Below are 25,325 nucleotides of genomic sequence, written 5' to 3'. Positions count from 1 at the left end.
AAGTCCTGACCAAGATTTTCCTTTTATTAGCCAAGTTCATATTGATAGAATATATTTAACATAATCATATCTTTTTTGGCTTAAATGATTTATATACTAGTCTCTTTCAAGGCAGAACAGTAGACAAAGATGCTACTCCTAAAAGATAACACCGCTAATTGTTGTCAGTATTTATTAAACTACTTCCACTCATTCTGTAAAGAGAATTAGTGGTGAGTGTGGCTCTGTTTTCATTGAATAATCTGGTCACAAACATTTCAAGGTACTGGATAACTCTCATGGTTTTACTGTTCTAGCAGGATATGCTCAAAAAGACTTTGCCGTGAAACATCCTCCTCCTCTTCCTATGGTGTACATTGATTGCAAGGAAACACAACTTACACCTCTTTTCTGCTGAGTGGAACGTCTCAGGGCCACACAGCCTCCTGCAAGATTTCACAAAGTAGAAGATTGCACTAGCAAAAGTTCTCCACTAGCAAACCTAGATAAAACTTATCAGTATTGGCTCTGCTAAGTCCACATGCATAGAGGCTGGGTAGTCACATATTCTGTGCACAAGTGTCTTGGTTTATAATTAATTCATCTGGAAAGTCTTCATCTGGAATCTGAAACCCCTTAAAAAAAGCCTTGAGTTATTTCCCCAGATTTCAGAACAAATCCTATTTTTTTTTTTCAATGGGGGTGAATAATACAAACAGTGAAATCAGACTGTAAGGTACTCAATATGAATTTACTGTATAGTATAGAAGTAATATAAACAACCATTACCTTGAGAAATACAGTGACTGCCTTCTGCAAATTGTGCTGCAGAAGTAGAAATTTCTGCACTGAGGACTGAAGTGTGAAAGCAGCAGTAGAATTCAGAAGGTATATGATTTATTTTTCAAGAGTTTATGATGGCATTATATTATACTTGTTATTTTTTGACACAGACAGCAATGTGCTGCTCTTTGTCTGGGATTGAGTTGCATCCCTTTCTGTCTGTTTAGCTCAGCATCTTAGTAATATGAGTAATAAGTGCAAAAGATTTTCTGAAGAAACTGTATCTCTGTTTCCTATCTCTACTTGGTAGAACACTTTGTTTCTCACAAACTCATTCCAAGCGCATCAGTGAAGCATAGCAGCAGCACTTTAGTTTACAAGAAACCATTTACCTGGTAGGAGGGAACAAAATTTACATCCAAGATTTATTGCTTATCCCAGAATACTGAACCGGTTCTTAATACAAAGTCAAACTAAGCATGTCCTTAGCATTGATGATGCATTAACAAAAATTTCTTCATCCCTGAAACCAAGCCTGGAAAAAAACAACTAAAAATAGTATGCAGGCATTGAATTTTCAGTACAATTAACACTTTGAAAAATGCTGAGACTGCTAAGGAGATAAAGAGGACTCTCAATGTTAGAGCTATTTCAATAATGTGTTGGGAAATGTTAAATTTCAGCTTTCTTCTTGTTTACAAATAATCAGTAAATAGATGCAAATTTTAGAGAGTTTGTCTTGCTGAGTATTTTAAGAGAACATTTTTTACCCTACAGATTCTTTTGATCAAGAGCTGAGATACTGCATAGATAGATGCATTATGGAATCGTAGAGAAAGTAGGTAGCTGCTTGCCTGACTATTTTTTATAGCCAGTAGTGTCTAGAATTCATTATGTGTTTTGTGCAATTAGTCACACAATATTGGTTCTGCACCTAAACATTATGCAAATACATGTGAGGACTGCAGGAGAGTCTTTGATACCTGTACACCCTAATAGCTAGGAGCAGTTCAGTGTTTCAGAGAGAGTAGAAGTGAATTCCACTGTACACTTTTTAACCTTTCCTTATTTTCTTTATTTTTGTTTATTTGCTTGTTTATTTTTCTCTCTAAGGAAAATACCATATATGTTGATATATGATGACTTGGGATGTAAAAACTCAATTCCCTTTCCATTCTAGGAATAAAAATATATAAACTATCTTGTCTGAGCTGTCTGTTTACAAAATATACACTCCTTTTTCTCTTGTCACAATCACATAGAGTAATTGTATTTATATGAACACAGTACTAATTGCCAAGGATTTGCTCACTGGTCTTTGTTTCTCTTATCAGATTAATTGCCTGAATTCTGGGGTTCCTGTTGGAGTGTTTAGAGTGCTGCTGTGTCTATATGCTGAACATTGTTTCATCTGCTCCCCTAACGTACAAACTGGAGCTGTTGCTGTCTTTATTCTAATTCTGATTTTACCATTCATTCCCTTGATAGGCATGATGAAGTGAATACTCTGATATATTACAATACAGCATTCAGAATTATTTTTCTCATGTGCCATTTGCCTTATTGAATTTTTCAGTGGAAGTGGTAAGAGAAGTATTTTTACAAACACAGTGCAACTTTTAGACCTTCCTACAATTTATTGCAGATAATTAACAGGTGATAAATTTGGGGAGAGCCTAATTTCTTGAGGAAGGATTTTGAGATCTGATAAAAAAAAAATCTGAAGTTGTCTCTGAAGGAGATAGAATTCTAGAAAACAGGAGTCTGTAAACTCAAAAGAAGCTTTAACAAGAACTGCAAATCAATGAAGGTAGACAGGTATTCCTAGGTGTGTCTGTAGCTCCTCCTACTAGTACAAAATTCCAACTTCACATGGCTTCACTTTACATTCAATGAGCATTGCAAGAGCATTTTCTCAGCCTGTATTAGTAATGATTATTTCAATTGTAGCTAAAACAGGAAATTCTGGACATGATTTTTCTTCTTTAAGTGACCATGCTCGACCACCACCAAGTTGTTCACGTAACAGAAATTTAGCCATGGATTCTTTGGCTTTGAAACTATATTTTAGATCAGAGCATTCCCCAAACTTGAATGGTCTGGATGACTTGTTAGTATGTTTTCTGTGCTTCTCACATTGCAGAAATTGCCTGGAACTGAAGTCTATAGATAGTTTCTGACTGGAGAAAACCTGATTATGAAATAGAATACGCCCAACATGACCCCTGGCCCAACCAGGATGGTTGCTGCCCAACATGATATATCCTGGTATTTAGAACACAGAAGGCATTCAACAGCCTGGAATAGTTAACCTACATGCAGTTCCAGACCTCACCTTCCTTAGTGCTCCATCCAAAATAAGTACTTTTCTTAAGTCTCTCTGTTAATACTGTTATTATATATCAATACAGCTATTCTGTAAATTGATACATATGTTATTCTAAACTCAGGTATTTTTATATATCTTAGCATGATTAAAAAAAAGCCACTGGGTATCTATCTTCTCTTTATTTAATGACAATTTATACCTGAAAACCTTGGAAAACTGGGCTTTTAAAACTTCACAAGGGTGAAGACTTCTGAAAGTCATTATCATGTCCCACTAAGTCAGTTCATAGAAGTGCTATCAATCATTTCTATGAATGCTGTTATGGACATTTATGATAAACATTCCTTCCCACTGACTGGGACTGAAACATACACTCACCAAATATACTGTGGTCCTGACATCTGTCTCTGTATGATATGGAGTGCACTATTCTTTTTAATTTTATGACTTTGAACATTTTCCATTTGTTAACATTCTCTTAGAAGTAGAAACTTACAAAGAAATGGTCATAGTGTTCCAACGGTCACAACCCACAGAAGCAAGAGGAATTCTACTGAAGATTACTCCTAATGAAGATGCTCCTTCTGATTTAAAATTTGTGTAAAGCTGGCAGTTCAATAACATCCTTGAGTCTTTGGCAAAATCAGCTGTCTGAACAAGGAAATCCCTTCTATTTTCATTCTTTGTTCATTCATGAACAACTGTTTTCTTGGTCATATCAAAACGCAAATTATTTTCTTGATTTTTGAGTAATATGTATTTCATAATGATGATATGATATACATGCATTTTAAATACTATCTTTCCCAAATGCAGAATAAGTATTTAAGGAAACTTTATTTTCTTCTCTGTTACCATTGAAATAAATAACATTTTTATCTAGCTGCTGGGCAATTTCATTCCTAGGATCCTTTTTGATCCATATTTTCCTTGAAGAAAAGCCTTTATTTTCGGTCTCATAATGATAGATTTTTCAAAATGTAGTATTTTCCTTTCCACATTCCTTGTGAATTTTCCATGATTTCTAACATGTGTGTATTTATTGTTATTAGCTTAGCTATTGACTAAAAGCTTACCTTTTTTCTATCTTCTAGTTAATAGCTACTTTTTAAAAGCAGACATCATCCTTCTTTATTATTTCAGTGCTACTTTTTATTAATATTAAATTTTTTTTCTTAAAATTTGTCTTAGACAAATTTTCAGTGTTGTATTTTAACAAATTTCACACTTTCGTGTTTAAATTTTTCTCGTCCCCGATGAACATAGGTATTTGGGAGGATAGTATAGTATGCATGTAGTAGTTTATAGTAATGAATTTATTTAGTCCTGTTTATAGAATAGACACAATCAAATCATCGTCATGTATCGCTGTAGAGGTCATAACCAGGTAGCATTGAGTTTAGCAAATGAAATATATTTATCTTTGTGTTATAAGGTTCCTGATGTGTGTTAAATCTCATTTCTGCATTTTGGTGTTTTCCTCCCCTTCTACTCATACTTCATCTATAAGCACTAATATGTACAGGCAGAAGCCAATCTTTTGGGTTTACAAGAACTACATTTTTGAGTCAGTAAATGATGCAAGTTATTGATCTAAGTAGAAGCACAAGGTAGAGAAATAATCTATACAGATTCAAAATCAATGGCACTAACCTATCAACGATTTAAAAATTCAAAAAAGGACGATTTTGGATAAGGAATGTCTCTTATGTCTTCCCTATACTATTTTTGTAGTGGCATATAACCACTGATTTTAATATTTCTGTCATTAATCCTCCAGGTTTCTCTAATTTTGATTGAGACAAATGTGTACTGACAAATGGGCAATTCCAAGTCTTCTTATTTACTATTTATTCTCAGCAGTGGCATATAAATAGTTAATAAGTATAATTCCCTTGTGTTCCCTTAGTGCCTTGGCTAATTTTGTAATCAATATCTTGCTTTGGAGCTAATTGCTTGATTTGTATTCCTCTGTGCCCATCCAGCCTGTTAGTGCTCTGTAGACTTCTGCCCCTCCACTGTGCTCCTTTTTTTTGTCATCACATAAAAGCAACTCAAACAACTGGTCTCTCACCTCAACAGAGATTCCACAAGTTTCCAAATTCCTACACCACTTATTACTTGCTTGTTCATTTCCACATTTTTACCATGTTTCCTTCTTTTTTATACAATCCTTCTTAATGGTTTTATGGAAACCGTTGCACATCAAACTCAGAGTAATGGCATATGTATAAAATATGATAAACATGTTCTTAATATATGCCACCCTTTGTAGAAACATGTCTTGAGCTCTGGTTAAAGAAAATGAATTGCAGTTGCAGAGGAAAGAATAGATACTCAATGTTTGTGTTAGTTAAGCTGGGAAACATGTAATTTTTAATTCTTTTCTCATAAAGTTGTTTCATGGTCTAATATTTATTCTTGTTCTGTTCATAAATACAATGAAATTTTGGGCCAGGTTCTGCATATCTGTCCTTCAGGGCTTCATATATAGAAGAGTCACCTTTCTGAACCTTGGTTGGTAGCCAAAATTCATGAAAAATGAAAAGAGAAAGAGCAAGGTGCAAGGAAAAAACTCAAAGCATTTAGAAGAATGCTTTTTCTTTTCTCTACAAGTGATGTCCCAGTCCAGCTTTCAGTACCTTGTGTTTGTATCATTTTCATGTATCACTTTCAATGTTTTATATTACAGGATTGTTGTATTTTCTCTCAAAAAGGATAGTGAACATGGCATTCAGGATAAAGCAATTCTGTTTACAAATAAATGTGTGTTTGTTTACAAATATTTACTTTAGACTTTGTCATAATCAGATAAAGAACTGGAGCTGCTAGATCATTTCTTGTGAGCCATTACAATTAATAATTTCCGCTAAGCCGTGGAGTGAATGAACAGATCTATAAAATTAATCGCATCTCATCAGGTACCAATGTCTTTATTTCAGTGCAGCCTTCATGAAAACAGGAATATTCTCATCACAGGTGGCTTGATGCTTTACCTCATTCAGGAGGTAAACCAGACTATCTGCATGGTTCATTAATTTACAGCCTAACAGGTAGAACTATCCAACAGTTCTCCAGTCCAACAGCAGAGCCAGGCACTGCTGTACTCTCTTTGATGACAGCGTGCTAATCCTGCAGAGCCTCATATTTGACTGACACTTTGAATGGCTGCTGTGGCCTCCTGTCAAATTACGGTAGGTTATAGACCCAAAAATTGCCTTCCCATCAAGGGTTAAACTATATCATGTAATTGAGGCTTATTCTAAAAAATCTGCTTGCCCTGAGGTCAGGCAGAGCACTGAGCTGCAATCATTAATAAGCCATTTTGTGTTTGCCTCTGTGATCAAAGAGTTCTTGTCCAGAGAGCAGTAGCTTGTTTCCTTTGCATTTCAGGTTCAAATTTAGTTTCCAGAGAGAAAAGAGAATAAATCCTGACAATAACAATGGTGAATCTTTAATGGCACTTATTAAAGTCAATGTTTGATTTTTCAACTGTGCTACCTGAAATTCAATTTTTAGACCAAAAATGCATTTAAAAGATTTGGGGCCTTTTGTAACAAACACCCTTTTACAAGTTATACTGATCTGCTATGTTCGATGGAAGACTATTTTATGTTATTTGTTCCATTAGTTCCTTTAATTTCCTTTATAACAGATAACCTTTACAGCAGTTTAAAAAAATCTAATAGCAGCTTTGATCTTCAGATATCAGCTAGAGAGTACTCCACACTTAGATTTTAAATAATGTACTGTAGAAAGCTACCATCCAATGAAAAATCCTCAATTACTTTAAAAGCTATCCTTCTCCATGCTTTTACATTTACAGGCCTTTCTCCTTCTTTTTTTTTTTTTTTTTTTTTTTTTAATTTCAACTTCCATATTACTGAGATACTTTAAGAATTATTTATGATAGCATTACCTCATACTAATTTTCTGCTCAGTGCATAAACCAGAGTTGCATCTGCTCTTTTAGAAGAGGGAACATGATCTAGCTGATACATATTCTTCCTCTTCTCTGGCATAATCGATGCAAACTCTCCCCAGAGACAGCAGTGCCTTTCTCTGCTTGGACAGAATGCAGTGTTGATTTAACTATTGCTTGGTAAATACATTAAAACAAATTTTAAAAAATCCCAAAGCAGAAACCTATGTTGCAATACATTTATTTTGCACCTCTAGGACCAAAAAGTCTGACAGATAAAGCTCTGTGCTTCATATGCTGTATGAGTTAATGGACCTTGCTGTCTGTAACTAAACTGGCACTTTTCAATGTGCATATGTTTGACTATGGATATGTGTGCCTGTCTTCATCTACATTTGCTGTGGGCATGACTGAACACAGACTGCTCCACATAATACACTGCATATAAGCAAAGATGCTTTTGCCCTCTAGAGGGGAACTGGTTGGGAAACACTCATCAATGTTTCTAGAGGAAATTTCAGTTTTGCAGGAGAAAAAAAGTGATTTGCTTGTAGGCAAATTGGATGGAAGTCTCTCAAGCTGCAAAGTTTGCCAGTTTCACCTGATTACAGATTATTAAAGGTAGGAGGTCCTAAAATGGGCACCTACACATGATGCAAGTGCAGCCACCCATTGTGCATAAAGTGCATGGGGAATTGAATTAGATTCAGAATGGGAGCCTCAATAGTCTGCTCAGCACCAGTGAAATGCAAAGGAGAGGTCTCAATGATGACTAAATGAATCCCTTTGTATTATAAAATTCCTTCTGTTATTCAGTATCTACACCTACTTACAAACAGAGAAATAGCTTTTGGAATAAATATTTGCATTAATGTCCTGGTATAGGAGATACAGATTTAAATTTGTGTCCTGTGTGATGAAAAATGAGGCTTGCATTTTGAAACCACCAAATTGCTGGGTGGTTTCTCACTCTCTTGCTGAAACATTTCTGCCTTGTATTAATAATTGAATAGACTTAAAACTGTCTTGCCACAGCCTTGCTATTAACAATGTCGACTAATCCTGTTCTTAATTTGTCTATACCTCAACATATTTAATTCCTGACATACGATGCTGCACTCAGTCTCCCCCACCTGAGGTGACTGCTGAACCCCCTTGACTGCTGGATACATGCACACGTAACTTGTGATGTCCTCAAAGTACCATCTCCCTGTACATTTCAACTCTGCTACCAGTGTGCTAGGGTGCTTCTTGTCTTGATTCCTGAGATCAGAGTGCTTCTGAACCTGCCAGTCCTGCTGATCTCTGTTAGGCAATTAGGTTAGAGGCATGTCATCTCTGAGAGATATATTAAAAGGCATTTGCTGACATTACTGATCATATTCTGAAGCCTGCTTCCAAGAAATGGGAGACAGATAATCTCAGCCAGATCTTAAGTTGCCCTTCCCCGCTCAATTGCTTAGGTGGGATTCAGGTTCAGTTGAAAGGTGAGCCAGGTGAATGGTGACAGAACTGTCACTCTTTTGTTTTAATTCTGGATGAAAATAGTTTTTAACTTTCATGAAATAATAGGATTTTTTGAATACTTGATATTAGAAAGCATAACAGGAGTTAGGTAGTTAAAGCAGTTATAAGAAGAAAAATATTAACTCTAATTTTTCTGCCAGTTATAACAATGAGGGCAAAGTTTTTAAGTCTGCACTGCAAATCTTCAAAATATTTTAAGAAATTGTTTCTAAGAACTGGATAAATGCAACTAAAGCAAGAGACAGAGGTAACTTTAATCTTATAATTGTAATTTAGTGATCATAGATTTATCCTTTAAGATTGTCTGGAAGACAGAACTGGTGCAGACACACCTGTTTTCTGTCTTAAACTGAAATATCTGTAAAGAAATATCTTTGAACATTTAAATGTGAAATGGTGTGTACAGCTTATATATCTTGAACTGGGGAGGAGCAGAAATCAGATAACTTACTCTTTCTTCATGGAAATATTACAAAACTCTTAAGGATCTCCTAAACTCAAAAACTCAAACTCACAAGAAATCTAATGAAACATATGACCAATATAAAATGCACCCATAAAGTCCTTCTCTCAGGTCATTAAAGTACTTTCTGCAAATTGTTCCTCAAATCCTCGGACTGAAGAAAACAGAGATTTGTACAATGAGATTTACAATGTGGTCATGCGAGATTTGCAATTCTTTCATCAAGCTTTGTAGAACAGATTTGTGCCTTTTTTCCCCCATTCCTTCAATTTCACCTAAACAGTAAACAAAATTACCAAAAGTAGATTGATACAATAAGTTTCAATTTCTTCTCTAGGGAATCATCTTGCTTTATGTTTGGTAATTCCATCCAGAGACCCTCGGACACATAGTGAGTAATGGATGCCCAACACTGAAAAAAGTATGGGGAAAAAACGCATTTGCTCTTGGCACTGTAATTGTTTACAGTGATATTTTAGGCCACCTTTGGGATCAAGGTCCCTTTTACTATTTTAGATTATATAGTATGAAAAAATCCTAACTTCAGAACAGTTATAATCTTACTGGAAATGAATGACAAATGGAAGGTAGAGGGCAGATACAAGACTTGTAGGTGCTAACTCTTGTAACTCAAGGTCATTTAGGTATGTCCTATATAAAAGGGTGTGAGTATTTTAGTATTGGTTCTGTATGAAGATTAGCAGTTGAGAGAAAAAACTTAAAAGACAGAAATCAAGTCCAAACTAGTGGTGGACAGGGAGAGATGTGCTTCCTTTCATAGTTAACCTGGTGCACACTGAAAATGTGAACAGGATTTTTCTCCCTGTTCACACATACGCTACCAGCCCTTGGAGCCCTTCTCCAGGAAGTGAGTTGAGGAGGGGGGACTGAACATGAATCTCAAGGAGCAGGAAGTTGGCTCAGACAGCTCTTCCCCACCTCCAGAGGACCCTATTTTCTAATCACATATTTCCTGTCATAACAGTCAGAATATTTGAGACAAAAAGTGCTTAGCCCTGGTCCTCCACACTTGACCTATACATTTACAAGGTAGTGCTCCTTAGGAAGTAAGAAGTGCATCATTTCAAAAGGTCATATTTCATCTATTTACCCTTTATTATTGGTGTCTCCTTTGAGTATTAGTATTACCATTTTGGATGTCTTGATAGCTGCTGTAGCAGCCTGACATTAATTAATGTTAATTCATGGGTTTTGTATCATACTCCTTGACTGACATGATATTTTAGCAGCGCTCACCAGTCCTGCTATGAAGAATTCCATTGGGCTGATGATGTTCCATTTTTATGCAATATGTGAATTATCTATTGGTTTCAGCTGCGCAAACCATGATAGTTCTCTCCCCATTTCTGCAAATTTGGCACAGTCTGAATTGCCTAGTTTGTCACAAGTCTCTAATTCACATTAACCAAGAAAGCAACTGTGGTACTCAAGTTGCAAAATTTTCAACTTTCATAAAAGATTTAAGAGAAATTATTGTGTTGCTGGATATTATGTGCTCTTGTTTTAAGTCTGATTTATTAATACAGGGGTTTGAAGGGTTTGGTTCTCTTTCTGACAGTAGCATCTACTTATTCTGTGCTTCATGGTTCGAGACTTCTGGCAAAGTATGAGATCAGCCTCTGCTCAATAGTTCATATGCTGGCTTTGAGACCTTTTACTCCCTGCAGCTTTTCCGTCCACCAATTTTGGAGGAACTCTGCCTGCAGAAAGCTCACTACTCCTTTCTGTAGAGGACTCAAACACATGTCTCTCTGCTGGGGATATTTTGAGTTCTCCAGTATATCTCCAGGTATGAAACTAACCACTCTGTTCAGCTTCATCTAGTGACTTCTACGCTCGGCTAATGGTAGTTAGCACTGTATGGAAAATCACGTAATGAAAAGCCAGTGTCCAAAAAGGTCACAGAGGAGTCCTGAAAATTTATTTGCATAAAGGGAGAGTCCACTGGTGCACACACACAGTGGACTCTCAAAACCCAGATGTTTTCTTGAGATTTCGGAGGGCGCACCCTCCTTTGATCCTAAACTCCCGGCCACACGTTGCCCTCTTCCTTTCCCCACTGGCTGAGTTACTGGGAAGGTCCAACCTCCCTGAACTACTACCATATATTTCCCCTTGAACCTGCCATTTTACTTCAAAGTTCAGAAATTCAGGCTTTTAAAGACCCACTGTTCTGTTTCAGAAGACAAGCTATCTGTGCTCTGTAACAAACCTGCTGCCTGAAGTTAGAAGAGACATCAAGACCCATTCCAAAAATATTAATGTCCATACCTTCACCCATGGAATTGTTTATAAAGACTTTAGCGTCTTCCCTGTCAGTACAATAATTATGGCAACAGTTTCATGCTCTTTTTAAATTGTTTTATTGAAGCTTAGATAGACTTGCAAATGCCCAAGTTCTTGTTTGCTCTTCAAAGCCTCTGATTTAAAAAAAAAAAAAAAAAAAAAAAAGAGGAAGAAGAGAAAGGAGACAAAGAAAGAAAGAGAAAAAAAAAAGAAAGAAAGACAGAAAGGAAAAAGAAAGAAAGAGAAAAAAAGAAAGAAAGACAGAAAGGAAAAAGAAATAGGAAAATGAAAAGAGAAAGAGAAAGAAAAGAGAAAGAGAGAAAAAGAAAGAAAGAGAGAAAGAGGGAAAGAAAATAGCAAAAGTTTAATTTTTATTTGGAATAGGACTCCTAAAATTTCAGTGATAGAATTTCATAGTTAACCTCCTCAGACCTGAATTAACTGAAAATTGTTGAAATATCAAAGCTTCGAAGTCAGACACCTATTGTTCTGAAAAGCTCCCTGTCTTCCTTTTCTCTAGCACCTATTGCTAAATTGCTTTCTTTTTATTACCTTTTCAGCTGTTATGAGGCTTTTAATGGCTTCATTTTTCAAGGTCTTTGCCTAATTTGCTGCAGTTCTGACTCAATTATAACTCAGAGCCAAGAGGTCTTCGTCTCAGAGTACACAAATTTTGGCTGGCGGATCAGCAGCCTGGGTCTCTGCCCAACCACCAAATCCCACTGCCTCTGGAGTCAGATATGGATCAGAGGAATACCTCTTGATAAAGTCATTGTACTGCTAGGCAGCACATTTGCAAAGGGCAGATTACCAAGACCAAATGTTACTTTTGTTACTGGAAGGACATTTAAGTAAATGTTAATCCTTGGTGTCTCCAGAGATCCTTTTGTTCTTTGGGATGAAGATCAAGCAACTAGTCACACATAACAGAAAACCACTATGCATTTTGATTACTCAGAAAACATTGTCAGAAGGCAAATTCTCTCCAATATCTATATATATATATATATATATGCATGAAAGAAATTGGTGACTAATTATGGTATGGGACCTGAGTGGAAGAGAGAGACATATCATGGAAGTACAGAGAAAAATCAGAAACCAGAATTTCAAGCTATTTGTGCCAATCTGTTTTATGGGAAGTTTTGCGAGTTTAAATTACAGACTTAGCCTTTTCTCAAGATTGATTTGGATGACAGTTCTAATGTAAAATATATTTTCACCAGTTCCTACTGAAAGCCCAATTTTAGACTCATTTACACTGAAATCTATTCAACTTAAGCTGGTGCTTTTGGAGTTCTTTATATTACTCTTGTTGCTTACAATCAAGTTCACCATTCTAGTTCTGTTAAAGAAAAAAAAATTGTAGCAGCCACAGTATAAAGCAACCACAGGGAAAAAAACCTTGCAAACAAACTGAATATATATATATATATATATATAAGTGCTTTGAATTCCAAACAGGGGAAATAAAAATGATTTGTATTAAAGGTTAAATATACCCTAAACTACAATGTTACAAGTTTCATAGTAATGATGTCTCTATATCCTTGTGCAATACATCATCAATCCACAGCCAAATACCACTGACACTGAACATATTTTACTTTTACAGAAAAATATTTGGATACCACTTACCTCTGAGGCAGTTCTGGAAATTTTAAATATAGTTCTTTCTTGGGAAGAAAGGAAAGGACATCAAAATGAATGATGAAACCTACAAAATGAATTTTCAGCTATTTTATGTAACCTGGTAGAAAAGGTAAAAATTCTTGTTCTGTTTCATTCTACCCAGAGTTCTGATGATAGCAATCAGGAAAGGTTACATTATCTAACTGTAAGAATTATCTAGTTGTTACTCAGTCTTTTTTCCTGGTGTGAGAAGGACCTATGATAATACAAGCTTAAAGTAGCCCTGTGCAAATCCATGGAATTAATTCCAGCTGGACAGGTGAAACACAGCATTTAAAAAATAACATTACTGAAGCAAGAGTTCCTATTTAGTTGCAAATTTGCAGTACTTCCTTATTATTCTGCACTAAAGGTATTTTATTCTTCCTCCTGGTAAACCAGACCAACACTGGCTAGAAAGCTGATAAAAGGTTATCACAAGCTTGCATAATACCATTCTTTATGAATCATTTGGCTTTAGTAAGGAAGATAATTATGATCAGAAGGACTCCCTACTAGATGTTGAGAAGACAATGTACAGAAATCAGTGGTACAAAATTACTGTATTTCTAGAGCTGAGTATAAAAAGATAAGCAATGTTTACTGCAATCAACTACAAACTAAATTCAGCTGGAGAGCAATGCACTCTGCTCTATGTAATACAACTATAACATCTCTTCAATCTTCTTGTGACCTAATTTTCTCAATTCTAATATGTGCATTATGCTTTCATGATACTAACAGAGTATTATGAGGGTAATGCTGTCCTTGTGGCTACAATCTGGTTGAAATGGTAGGCCTAGACAATGGTCTTGTATGGCTAATTTGCAATACTTCCATCATTGTACTATTGCGTATATACGATGATTGTCAGTTCATTAGACCGTAAATCCACCTATAAATACTTGATGCTAAGTTCTTTGTTAAAGAAACTTTAAGCCTTGTCTAGTCTAGTGATGTGTTTATTGTTTAAATTAAATCTTAATGTTTTACTTGCTCTAATGTTTTATATAGCAATAGAATTTTACAAGGGTGCAATAGGAATAGTCTAAGCTAGCTCTACTGTTATGAAAAGGTTTTCTGTCTTGTGCACTTTCTGCACGTATTCCAGTCCCTCTCACTTATTCTGAGATTTAGTGGCTTATGTGTTCTCTTAGACATAGTCATCTATATACTATGCTGCTGTGACTATTTCATTATTCTGTTTCTTGACTTCATGCCCATGTCATCAATTCAGCAATTGGTTATTCAGTTTGTTAATGAGGGAAAAGTGCAATGACCATTCAGTCAAATTACAGAATATAGAAAAGGTCAAAGTACTAGAGTACATTATTCAAATTCATAGAATCTTGTACATAAGAAGCTATATTTTCCGTTCCCCAATACTTCATTTCATGGGAAAATTATTACAAGAACATAATAGGGCATAAAATGAATCCACACTAAGAACAAAGCCTACAATTAAAATGCTAAATGGCATAACTTGAATCCTTTATTTTGACAATCAGTGGAGTAAGAGTAAGGATTTCCTCTCGTACCACGAGAAATCATAATTTTATAGTTATCATTTGCCACAGGATACTAAGTACATTGTAAATCTACAGCAAGATAGAGGTGTCAAAGTGCTCCTTACCTTCTCCCCATACGTAACTCTGTGCAAATCAAAATTCTGCTGAGTTTCATTTAATCCTAGAGACATGTCAAAAAATAGCAAAGTTTTCATCAAGGAAAAGATAGAGATAAAGAATACAGACAGGATTTTGTAGGCTCAAGGTTTCTAAAATCACCTGTGGTAGTCAAGATCATGATGACAGTCCTTACTATGGGCAACTATGCAAATATTCACTATAAAAACTGCTTTAAACCACAAACTTCTTTCAGGAGCAGAATTTTAAATTTCATCTCCATTCTTATAGACAGCAGTCACAGGACAAGGGAATTCTGGTTATTTGCTCTGGTTTGGTCTGATAAATCTTGTACAAAATGGAAAAGCCTTGAAAAAAGTTTTAGAAATACCTTTCATCTTAACTCAACCCTGGATGACAGGGCACTTCAAGGAGGTGCCAGATACAATCTTTGGTGTAGAAGAGAAATTAATTTCACCTCTTATCTTTCAATAACTGTTTTAACTGCTACATTTTCAGATAAAAAAAAAGGGAATAGTAGATTTTAAATGAAATAATGTTTTCTTTTAGTCTTCATTTTCCCTTCCCTGGGTTATTTTCTTTTTGTCAGAAAATGCTTGAATAGGTAATTCAAAAACTACACATCAATGAAGGCAAGAACATCAATCCAGAAGAGAATACATTTTTCAATTTCCTAATGAATAGCATATTATTTTACTTATAATTGCAAAGCTGGTGAGACATTTTGTAACACCCAATGGTTAGTTTTGCTTGGTATATCTTTCAAATCACGTCTAAGTGTGGATCTTCTAATTGGCACTTTTTTCCATAATTTTGCTCTATATGTTAATGCTGCATATCTACGTACTTGTTTCTTCCATTATCCAGAACAGTTATTATTTTTATTCATACAAATATTAGACTCTCATGATGGTCATGTGAATTCACATATTTCTGAAGCCTGTAATTTCCCTCTATTCTGCTTCACTAAATGGACTTACTGATATTGTGATGAATTGAGCTATTGTACTATGTCTCAGTTCTTTCTTGCTTTTAATTATATTCCATTCATTAATATGACAAATTGCAAAGTTTCCACTTTTGTTATTCTTTTCTTCAGTTTTCAGAAAAATCATTTTAGTTTTAATCAATGAAAATTAGAGCCTCATAGCAGATGAAAAGAGAGAAGTTATAGTCAAATGACAGGTTGGATCAAGCCGAAATCCGCACTTGACTTGTGTTCACAATAATCCAAATTATGAATCAAGCTGCTTTTAGTCAGCTAAAGGCTTGCTTTACACTGAGTTTTGTTTTACTCTTTCTGTCATAAGTAGAATAGTATTGCTTATGTGACCCATTAGTCTCTCTAAAAATCCATTTTACAGGCAAACACAATTGCTTTGAGACTTTTAGTAGCTTTCCACCTTTTTCAATCAGTTTTTTTAGTCATTTATTTGGGGAAATAAGTATGGTTGGGTAAAAATAATGTACAATTGCCATTTATTTCATATAGCTTTGAGAAAAATTTGGGAACACACTGTTAAAACTTTATTTAAAGTTATGCATTGAGAAGGAAAGAAGAACATGTACTTCAACATGTAGTAAAATATTCCTAATTTTTTCTGGCACATATGCTTCTTGAACAATAGCTGTGCCTGAACACCATTGCATTTTATTGCCAAATCCACTATTACAGACTTGAAAATCTGAAGGACATAATTCAGATGTACTGTGGAATTTTTCAACGGATACATATTTTCATTGACACTTGTGGCTGCAGTTTTTTCAGTAGGGGATTTAATAATGTTCAACCACAAAGGAGAAAATATTATGAAGACCTTTAAAAAGAAAACAGATACAAATATAAGAAAAGACCATTATTTCAATACTAGGAGACATTTGAATGAGGACTTCCAACATTTCTAAAGACCTTTCACATCTGTCTTTTTTTGACTCCCTGGTATTTTTTCATTCTGTCTTTGTGGTGTTTTGTAGATTTTTTACATAATCTATTTTTTGTCCTTTTTTTAAAGGAATATAATTATGAATCATAACATAGTCATATAAACAATTTGGAATGGAAGCTTGATATATATGCATAAAAGTTAAGTATTATCCAAATATATTAATCAAAGGGCTGAAGGGGTGTAGAGGACATGATTTCAAATAAACCAGCAACATTTTAAACCTGAAAATGTGACTTCTCTTACCTTTGCTGCTGTGAAGAAAAGGTTGATGATTCTCTGGAGATTCTGTGATAGCTCAAGACATGTCAATGACTCATCTGTAAATATCTATTTCCCTGAAGCTAGCAAGGAAAACTCCACAGAATGTGCTTGATAATATAAATCTCTTCATGAAGACATATACATCTTGTAATTGCCACTTCAGGGGTGAAGGCCAGATTTCCTGGCAGGTGTGAATTGGCATATGTCTGCTGAAATCATAGAACTGCTGTGTTACATCAGAGCCTGGACGTGTTTCCTGAGCTATTTTTGTCATGTCCCTAAAATCAATTCCTTGAAGGCTAAGATGGTGAAGAAAGGAAATAACTCTCTGTTCTTGGGTCATTGCCTGCTTCATAGATTCTTGCCCTAAGACATTTGGGTTTTATTCTGTTATAAATGATAAAATGTAAAAATCTATGTAATGTGAAAAGGGTAGGGCAAAGGAAAGAGAAAACCGCAAAAATAACACAAGATTTGAAATCACAGTTTAGTGAATTTTCCTCTTCATTTTGGCTATTTCAAATAATCTGCAGGTATATTAATGTAAAATAAAATCTATGAAGCAAATGTTTGCTTCTCACTTTTTCTATATTTTGCAGTAGAGCCAGAATTAGACTTATAGGATTCTATAAAAAGGAATACTTAAAGATTGCTGAATGACCAGACTTTTCTGAAAAATCATTTATTTTTGTTTTGATATTCTGTGGATATGTGTTTATAGACTGCCTTTTAATATTTAATAGCACAAATGACACCATGTTTTCTCCCATGTCTGAAAAAACAACAGCGACCCATTTAATTTTCCATGTTTCCTGCCAAAACGCTTAGTCCATCTTTCATCTAGATATCCTTTCTCCTCATTGTCAGTGATATGAACTATTTACTACACCTTATATACTCTAATAGCAGTCAGCTCATCCAGTTGCAATTACATTACTTCAGGATAAGACTGTTGTGTCACAGTCCTTTATATAAGACATATCCATGCTGGAAGTGGTCTGTTTTTAACCAGTGAAAAATTAAATTTATTGGTAAGAACTGCATATGTTGAGAACAGATTACTTTGTGAGTCAGCTGGAGCAAAGGGCTGGAAACCTGTGGGCATAAAATATGCATGGGACTTTCAGCCTCTTGAAGGGCATATTTGCCCAGATACTTAAAAATTTTTTGAAGTTGAAAACTTCAGTCTTAGCCAGAAAGTGGGTTCAGCCTGAAGTAGGTCCAGCTGCCTTAAGAAATATGTCTACCTGGCCCAGCACAGAAATCCTGATCTACATGCTTTGCTTCTGTATTGGCTTTAAATGTCCAGGGGCTGGCAGCAGGAGCAGGAGCAAGGGCAAGGGCAAAGGCAAAGGCAAAGGCAAAGGCAAAGGCAAAGGCAAAGGCAAAGGCAAAGGCAAAGGAGGCACCTAGGTGCCACAGCAGGTATCTCTGCTGCAGCCTGAGGAGGATCCCATGCTGGAGCAGGAGGGTATTTCATTAAAGAACTGCAGCCCATGGAGAGCACACATTGGAGCAGGGGAGAAATGATGTAGAAAGGACCAGCAGGGACAAACCATAGGCCCCTCCACCCTCTATCTGCTCTGTGCCACTTGGAACAGTGAGGAAAAGTCAGGAATAAAAGTGTGAAGTTGGGCTTCAAGAAATGGAGAGGAAAGATGTTTTAAAGGGTGTCTTCATTTTTCACCACATAAATCTATTTTAATTGCCTATAACTTTACTTAATTTTTACCCAAATTAGTCTATTTTGCCAATTGTGCTAATTTGTAAGCAATTTCCCTCTCTTTATTTGAATCAATAAGTTTTCTATTCATATTCACCTCCACCCCCTGCACCATCCCATGAAGGAGGAATGTGAGAAGCTGGATGGCCATTTGGAACTTAACCAGGGTAAATCCAGTAGGGGTTTCTTTTCAGAGAAAAGCTAGTTTTGTGTATAACATCCTTTATCTGTGATGAGTTGTGCTATATTCACCTGTGTTGATTTATATGCTCTTTTCCTTTCAGTATCTGTTGCAGGGATTTTTGGGGTATGCCTGCCAGGCATTGATTGCCACAGGCATAACTGAAGTTCCAGTTTCCTCACAGGTTTGAGGAATCTTTGAGTTGTATGGACTTACTCTTCATAAAATCCTTTGAGATCTACATATGAAACCCAGTGTATTTGAGCTGAGTTATTAATTTTTTTTCCTCTATGAGCATAGATCATATTAGAAGACGTCAGAAACTGACATGATGGTTGGGAATTTAATGGGGTATATTTTCTTCTTGATAGGCACATATATTTCCCATTAATGCTAATGGGAATTATATGTGTGCAGCAGGAGAACACACCACTTTGCATGTAAATTTCACATTTTATTTTACAGAGGGTATGTAACCCTATTATCACCAGTGCAGGCAAAAAAAAATTTATCCCAATTCAGTAGGTTATAATCAAACATTAAAATGATCTAGCTGAACCTAATTTTATTTTACCTTTCCAACTCTTTTGTAATGAAAGTAGTTTAATCCAAAGCATTTTCTGTGTCATGTGTGTGAATAAATAACCCTTTTCTTGCAGTTAAGTTGTTTTTAAACTCAAGCTAATGAAACTACTTATTTCCATTTCCATCAGAATTACAAGTATAGTTAAAAGGCTTGCACAATTTATATTTGAAACATTCTTCAGGAAGAGACTGGTAAAAGATCATATTCTTGACTATTGAAGGTGTCTTCTGAAATGTATCTGATAGAAAATGCCAGCTTTTACAAATCCTGCATTTAATCTAGAAAGTATGTAGGGATTTTGCCATACAGTGATTTTTCAAGTAGAGAATATACAAGGGTGTACATTTTAAATAGCACAAAGTCTTGTGACTCACCTTAGGGTAGCACTGACCATGAGTTATAAGTTGTATTAGAATTAATAATCACTCCTGTTTATTCTTCCCTTATTATTTTCATCTTATAAGTATTAATTTCTTCTTTTTTCCCTTACTAACCTGTCCAAAGCAACTGCCTTTTCCCTGGTACATTCAAAAGGTGTCCCTCACATTAGGATCATTCAATTTCAGGACTCTTGTCTGAAATTAATGTAATTTAGAAGATATCAGTGCACTTAGAAACAAAAATGTCTCTTTATTAAATTTTTGGAAAATAAAAAATTCCTGGAAAGGAAAAATATTTTTTTTCCAAATTATCCATAGATAAAACTGTAAAATATTAATTCAGCTGAAGTGTTTTGCCTTGCCGAAAACATAATAGTCTAACAAAATGAGCTTTACATCTAGCATCATGAATTCCAGGGTAACATATTAATGGCAAAGATCTATCTGGAGATCTCTGGCATGAGCCAAGATTTTCATTGTTATCAGGCTCCATTTGCACAGCAGAAAGCCTCTGGGAGATTTTAAATCAAAACAAACTGAGGTTTTGCAATAAGAATTTGGTTCTTAAGCAAATTCCATCCTGCTGAAACCCAAAAAGAAATCACACTGGACTAAAAAGCAATTAAAAATTATAATTTATTTCAACTGCTGGCAAGACTCAAGTTCTTTTATTTGCTAATCAAATAAGAGGCATTGTAAAGGTAAGATAGGGGACAATAGCAATTTGGGCAATATCTAGAGAAGATCAGAGGTCCTTGCTGCTTTACGAAAGTAAGAATTGATACTTTAGACTTCATATACAGGTAGGAAAAAAATCCCTAAAAGATACTTTAAAATCACTAAGACAAGCATTTCATCCCCAAATCAGAAACCTGAAGCCCAAGGGAGATTTACCATTGACTAGGAAAATAGCCTAGGAAAAAAAGTAGTTTTTATTTGGCACGGGTAGATACTTTTTAATTTTGATTTTCAGTTATTTCTTCTGCAGTCTGAACTCCTTTTTTTTGTGCAACTCCCTAACTCTGTTTTTCTTCCTCCTGCCTTATACCGATTCTACTTCTGAGAGCTCGATCAGATCCTTGGAAATCAATGTGGCTGGAGTTATTCCAGAAGAGGAGCTTTCATTATACTACTAGTGTAAAATTAGCATTCTTTAAGAAAACCCCTAAACTTCTCCTCTCCTGTAAAAGTGTTTGTGTACTGTAGAATCTTGAAACACAGAGTACAGCAATACAGGTTTCTACTAATATTGGTAAAATTTAAAAAAATGACTAATCATCATTATCCTCGTCATCATTGGTGGAACTTAAGTTTAGCTATATTTTCTTACAATTTACCTTAGATACTTTTTAAAATATATATTTCTTACTTCTGAGTTATGAAAACAACATGTATAAAATTCACCAGAAAATTTTTCATCCTTAGGTAGGTACAGGAGTACTTTAGTTCAACAATTACCATCACTGTTCCTCCAAAGCATCCTGCACACCTTTTATATAAAAGTATATAAAGTATAAGGGTTACAAAGCTGACTGGTAGGAAAAGTCAAGATTAGCCATATTCTAAGTCCTGTCTTCTCAAAAAGACATAAATACATAGTGAAGAATGACAGCCTTTCTGCAAATACGTCAAACTGTAAAATATTGTAATGGGTATTCAATAGTAAAAAAATATTTCATTTTACTTTTAAAATAAAAAAGTATAAAATGTGAAATTCTCTGATAAATGCTATTAGCTTTTGCAGACATTCCTGTAAGCCTTTGTGCAAATATTAGTCACATGAAAAAAACCTCATTACAAGCATAGACAAAACTCATGTTTCATGCAGCTAAACTTATGCACATATTTTGGAATAATCTCAAATTTAGATTAAGTAAAGTAACATGACTTTCCATCCTAGAAAATTTTTCAGAAGCTTGACGCAAATTGCTGATCTCTGTATAGAAAATAAAGGCATTGGACTGATTTTTAAGGGATTCCTGTAAGCTGTATCTTCTGTCTTCTCTCAGAATCCTACTGTACACTAAATTTCATGAAATTTGTCATGTGGCATTTTTGATAGAGACTAGGATGTCTAATGTAGATCAGTGAAGCTTGACAGAGGCAACCAGCACTAGTGCTAGGAAGCTATACACAGGTAACTGAGGTTTAAAGATACAGCCAGTAAGGACATTTGAAAAATGGTTTCAAAAAGATCCTTATGGAAAGACACATAGAATGACCCCATAGGGTTCAGGAAACATTAGGACTGCAGAGGAAAATGTTAAATATATTTCAGTGGAAGAGGAAAAAATGCATTTGCTTTCTACTTTTTCTTTCAGAAACATTAAACATTTGCTGTGTAAAACCATTTTTTTCAGTTTTCACAGAAGTCAAAATGAATCCAAACTGTTATCAGCTTCATAGAAATTCTTACTTCATAAGTGTGTTTTAAAGATAGTCTGGAATTTTTAGGTTATACCACTCTGGTTTAGGTCATAGCTGTTCACCTGGTGGGGACAGAGACCAAGGTCGTGTGTTCCACCCCTGTCTGAGCCATTCACTTAAGAGCTGAACTCAACCATCCCTCTGGGTTACCTCCAAATCAGATCCTTCCATGATACTGTGAATTTGTAGAATACTTCAAAAAGCAAATTAACATTCAAACCAGGATGATATCTGTGGTTTCACTCTTGAAAGTGGGTTAGACTATTTGGATATTTAAGAAAACATTGAAAACCCTGAGAATCATGCCACATTCTTGAGCCTGGACTCACCCTGTGACCTGCTTTAACTGTCCTGATTTCTGTTGAAATGAAATTTTAAAACTCATCCTCTCATATCAGTGCCTTAAAAACCAGTCATGCTTATGATACTTGAGCCAGTATATTGATATATGAGCCACTTGATACTTACCATCCTGGCAGCTGGGATACTTGAGCTCAGGAATACTGTAGAAGCATAATTTTTGACAGTTTGGACAACCAGACCTACGCATATTCAGAATTATTCAAATTCCAAATTTTACTCAACAAAATCTTAATCTCAAAATGTTTTTGTACCAATATCAGAGGTGGCAGCAAGGGATTTATGAAAGTGGCTGAGGACCTGCTAAGCTCAATTTCATCCTTGCAAAATGCAAGCTCCTACCAGTCAACAGTGTCGCAGCAACTGTGTTGCTGAAGCAGAGCAATGAAAGCCAGAGTTAGGGAAAGGCTTTATCCAAATACTCCAAGAGCTATTAAGTTATATTTAGGGGAATATATAACCATTCAGCATGGCTAAAATTGCCAAATCCTCTGTCTGATTCAGCAGTAGAACCAAACCTGGATTTTCATGAGTAACAAAGCAGCTCCGCAAACTTACTTATTCCTGCAGCTTTATCATTTTCTTGTTCTAGCTAACCCATTTTTCAGCTGTGGTCTAGACCTACAGCTGGGATAATAACTTCTAGATAGTATTTGATAAATGCAAAAATTCTGTGAGCATAATTTTCTAGCATTGATTCAATTTGATAGAATCTGACTATCTCTCTACTTGTTAAAAATAAGCCTTTTCAGAACCTGAAAAATTGACAGCTTGATCCAAAAGGACTAAGTGCAAACAAAATCTTTAGCATCTTTTTAAAATTAAGCCTTGCCTATTTTTCTGTGTGTCTCCTTGGATTTATTGTGTAAGCATTTGTGATCTGATTCCTCAACACCATGGATTTTGTGTGTGTACTTACATGATCAAATAGCTGTTGCCCCAGGAAACAGGGCATTTCTATCCATATAAATTGCAATTAATATTAGCTGAGGTCAAGCCATTTGTTTTGAAATATTTGTGTTTCCTTTGTTGGAGACTGTTTCTATTAACTACTTGAGGAAACCTCATGTTAAATCCTTGGGACTCAAGGATTTGTGGTCTTTTTAATGTTAATTTTCTTGAAGTTACAGAGAGTTCTTAGGTCTAGCTCTTCTGTCAGATGAGCATTAGTAAAGAAAATATTTTAAAATGATAAGTAATGTGACAAGAGGCTCTGCTAAATCTCTCATGATTTTAGTCTGTTTGTGTGTCAGAATGTTCCAGTGCTTCTCCACAATGAACTTTTAAGCTGTTTGATATTTATCCAAAATACCCTTTTTTTTTTCTTTTTAATAATAACATCTAAAATAGTCCTAGCACATTTACTGTGACACTAATATACCTCAGGGCCACCTTCTTACTGCACAATTTACCTACAGTATTCATTAATGGCTGAGAAAAACACACCCTGTCACAGCTTACTGCAACCTAAAAGACTTAAATTGCATCCAGAAAGCTGACAGGCCAGTGCATTATTAACTGAGCCACTGAGACCCTTTAAACTGTATTGTATATAAGTTTATAGCACAGGGAGTACAGAATTTTAAGCTTGCACATTTTAATGTATTTAATTTGCCGCACTCGGCAGTTTGCTTTGTGAACTGTTAATCTTTTCAACCGATACAGCAAAATGTCACTGTATTCATTTGCAGAGTATAATAGGCTTATATCCTGAAACAATAAAGTTATAATAGCCTGCCTGCTGCCTGGAGAAGTTATACAAATTCAGCATGTACAAGGTGTTGTGTCTCCTACTTACCCTCTAGGTTTTAAAACTCATCTCATATCAGTGCCTTGAAAACCAGTCATGCACCTTACTTTGGTGAGATAAAGAAAAATAAGTGTCATGGATCAAGCTCTGCTGAACTCTGTCTCCCTCTCTCTTTTTCTCTCTCTCTGTGGAGTTGCTTGGAGTATTTTGATACTAATTCATTCTTGCCATCTCCAGCCATTGCAACTGCAAGCTGAAGTCACAGATATTCAGGTTTGTTCTGCACCTCCTGTACACACACCGATCTGGAACTGATGGGTAATTCCTTAACTTGTTCTACTGGCAGCCAGGCAATCACAGATCTTAGGAAAAAAAACCCCCAGCTGCTAAGCTATCTAAACTCCAGGAAAGAGGTTCTGCATACTTGCTCAAACTTTACTGATGTTCTTTGTATTTGCCCTCCATTCTTTCTTCAGACCATTTCTGTTAAAATTGTCATCTCTCTTTTTCTACAAGTGTTCTGAAAAGGATTATGTCATCATGGTGGTACCACAGTGTTTCTACAGAAGTGAGACATCCTCTGCAACAGAGAATTGTATATGTGAGGGCAAAGATGATAACAGTAATAAGGGAATTCTGATGCTATCAGTGCCAGCATAGTGAGACCTGGCTTTTTTTTTTTTTTTTTTTTATGTTTTCTATATTTTTTGATTGAAACTTATTGGAGAATTAATGCATTGGTTATTTCTATAATAGGATATCCATTCTGAGGAGTGGAAATGTGACATCTTCTTACAATGAATTTCTGTCAGATGACTAAATAACTAAACGACATTTATTCTTAGGCAACTTTAGGTTCACTTTGTGAAGTGCTTAGTTAACTTGCAGGACATATTAAATTCTTAAACTGAAATGCAATAGAGAAAAAATACTTGTAAAATGAAGTCTTTATTTTTTGAACTATTTCTACTCATAGTGATTAATAAAAAGGTAGCCTGAAGCAAAATGTCATGCATCTTGGTTCACAACCAAGCAAAATCTTTAGGGAAATATCGATAAAGTGATCCCAGGGTGATTGTAGTAA

The 25,325-nt window shown here is 35.3% G+C and overlaps 1 long non-coding RNA gene across 3 annotated transcripts in view; it reads left to right on the top strand.

Annotated features, from left to right (window-relative positions):
* LOC115494974 (uncharacterized) overlaps positions 1–25,325 on the top strand; it is a 128,759-nt gene that overhangs the window by 31,008 nt on the left and 72,426 nt on the right. The window contains exons 4-5 of one of the 3 annotated variants that reach the window (XR_012055613.1): positions 10,692–10,813; positions 12,926–13,072. The exons of the other annotated variants lie outside the window; for them this stretch is intronic. This is a non-coding gene — a long non-coding RNA (uncharacterized lncRNA). The remainder of the gene's footprint in view (positions 1–10,691; positions 10,814–12,925; positions 13,073–25,325) is intronic. 3 annotated transcript variants of the gene reach the window in all.

This window comes from Taeniopygia guttata, chromosome 4 (genome assembly GCF_048771995.1).
Source record: "Taeniopygia guttata chromosome 4, bTaeGut7.mat, whole genome shotgun sequence".
Taxonomy (NCBI): domain Eukaryota; kingdom Metazoa; phylum Chordata; class Aves; order Passeriformes; family Estrildidae; genus Taeniopygia; species Taeniopygia guttata.
Note: the sequence above shows the minus strand (reverse complement) of the source record. Positions and strands in the feature narration are given on the sequence as shown.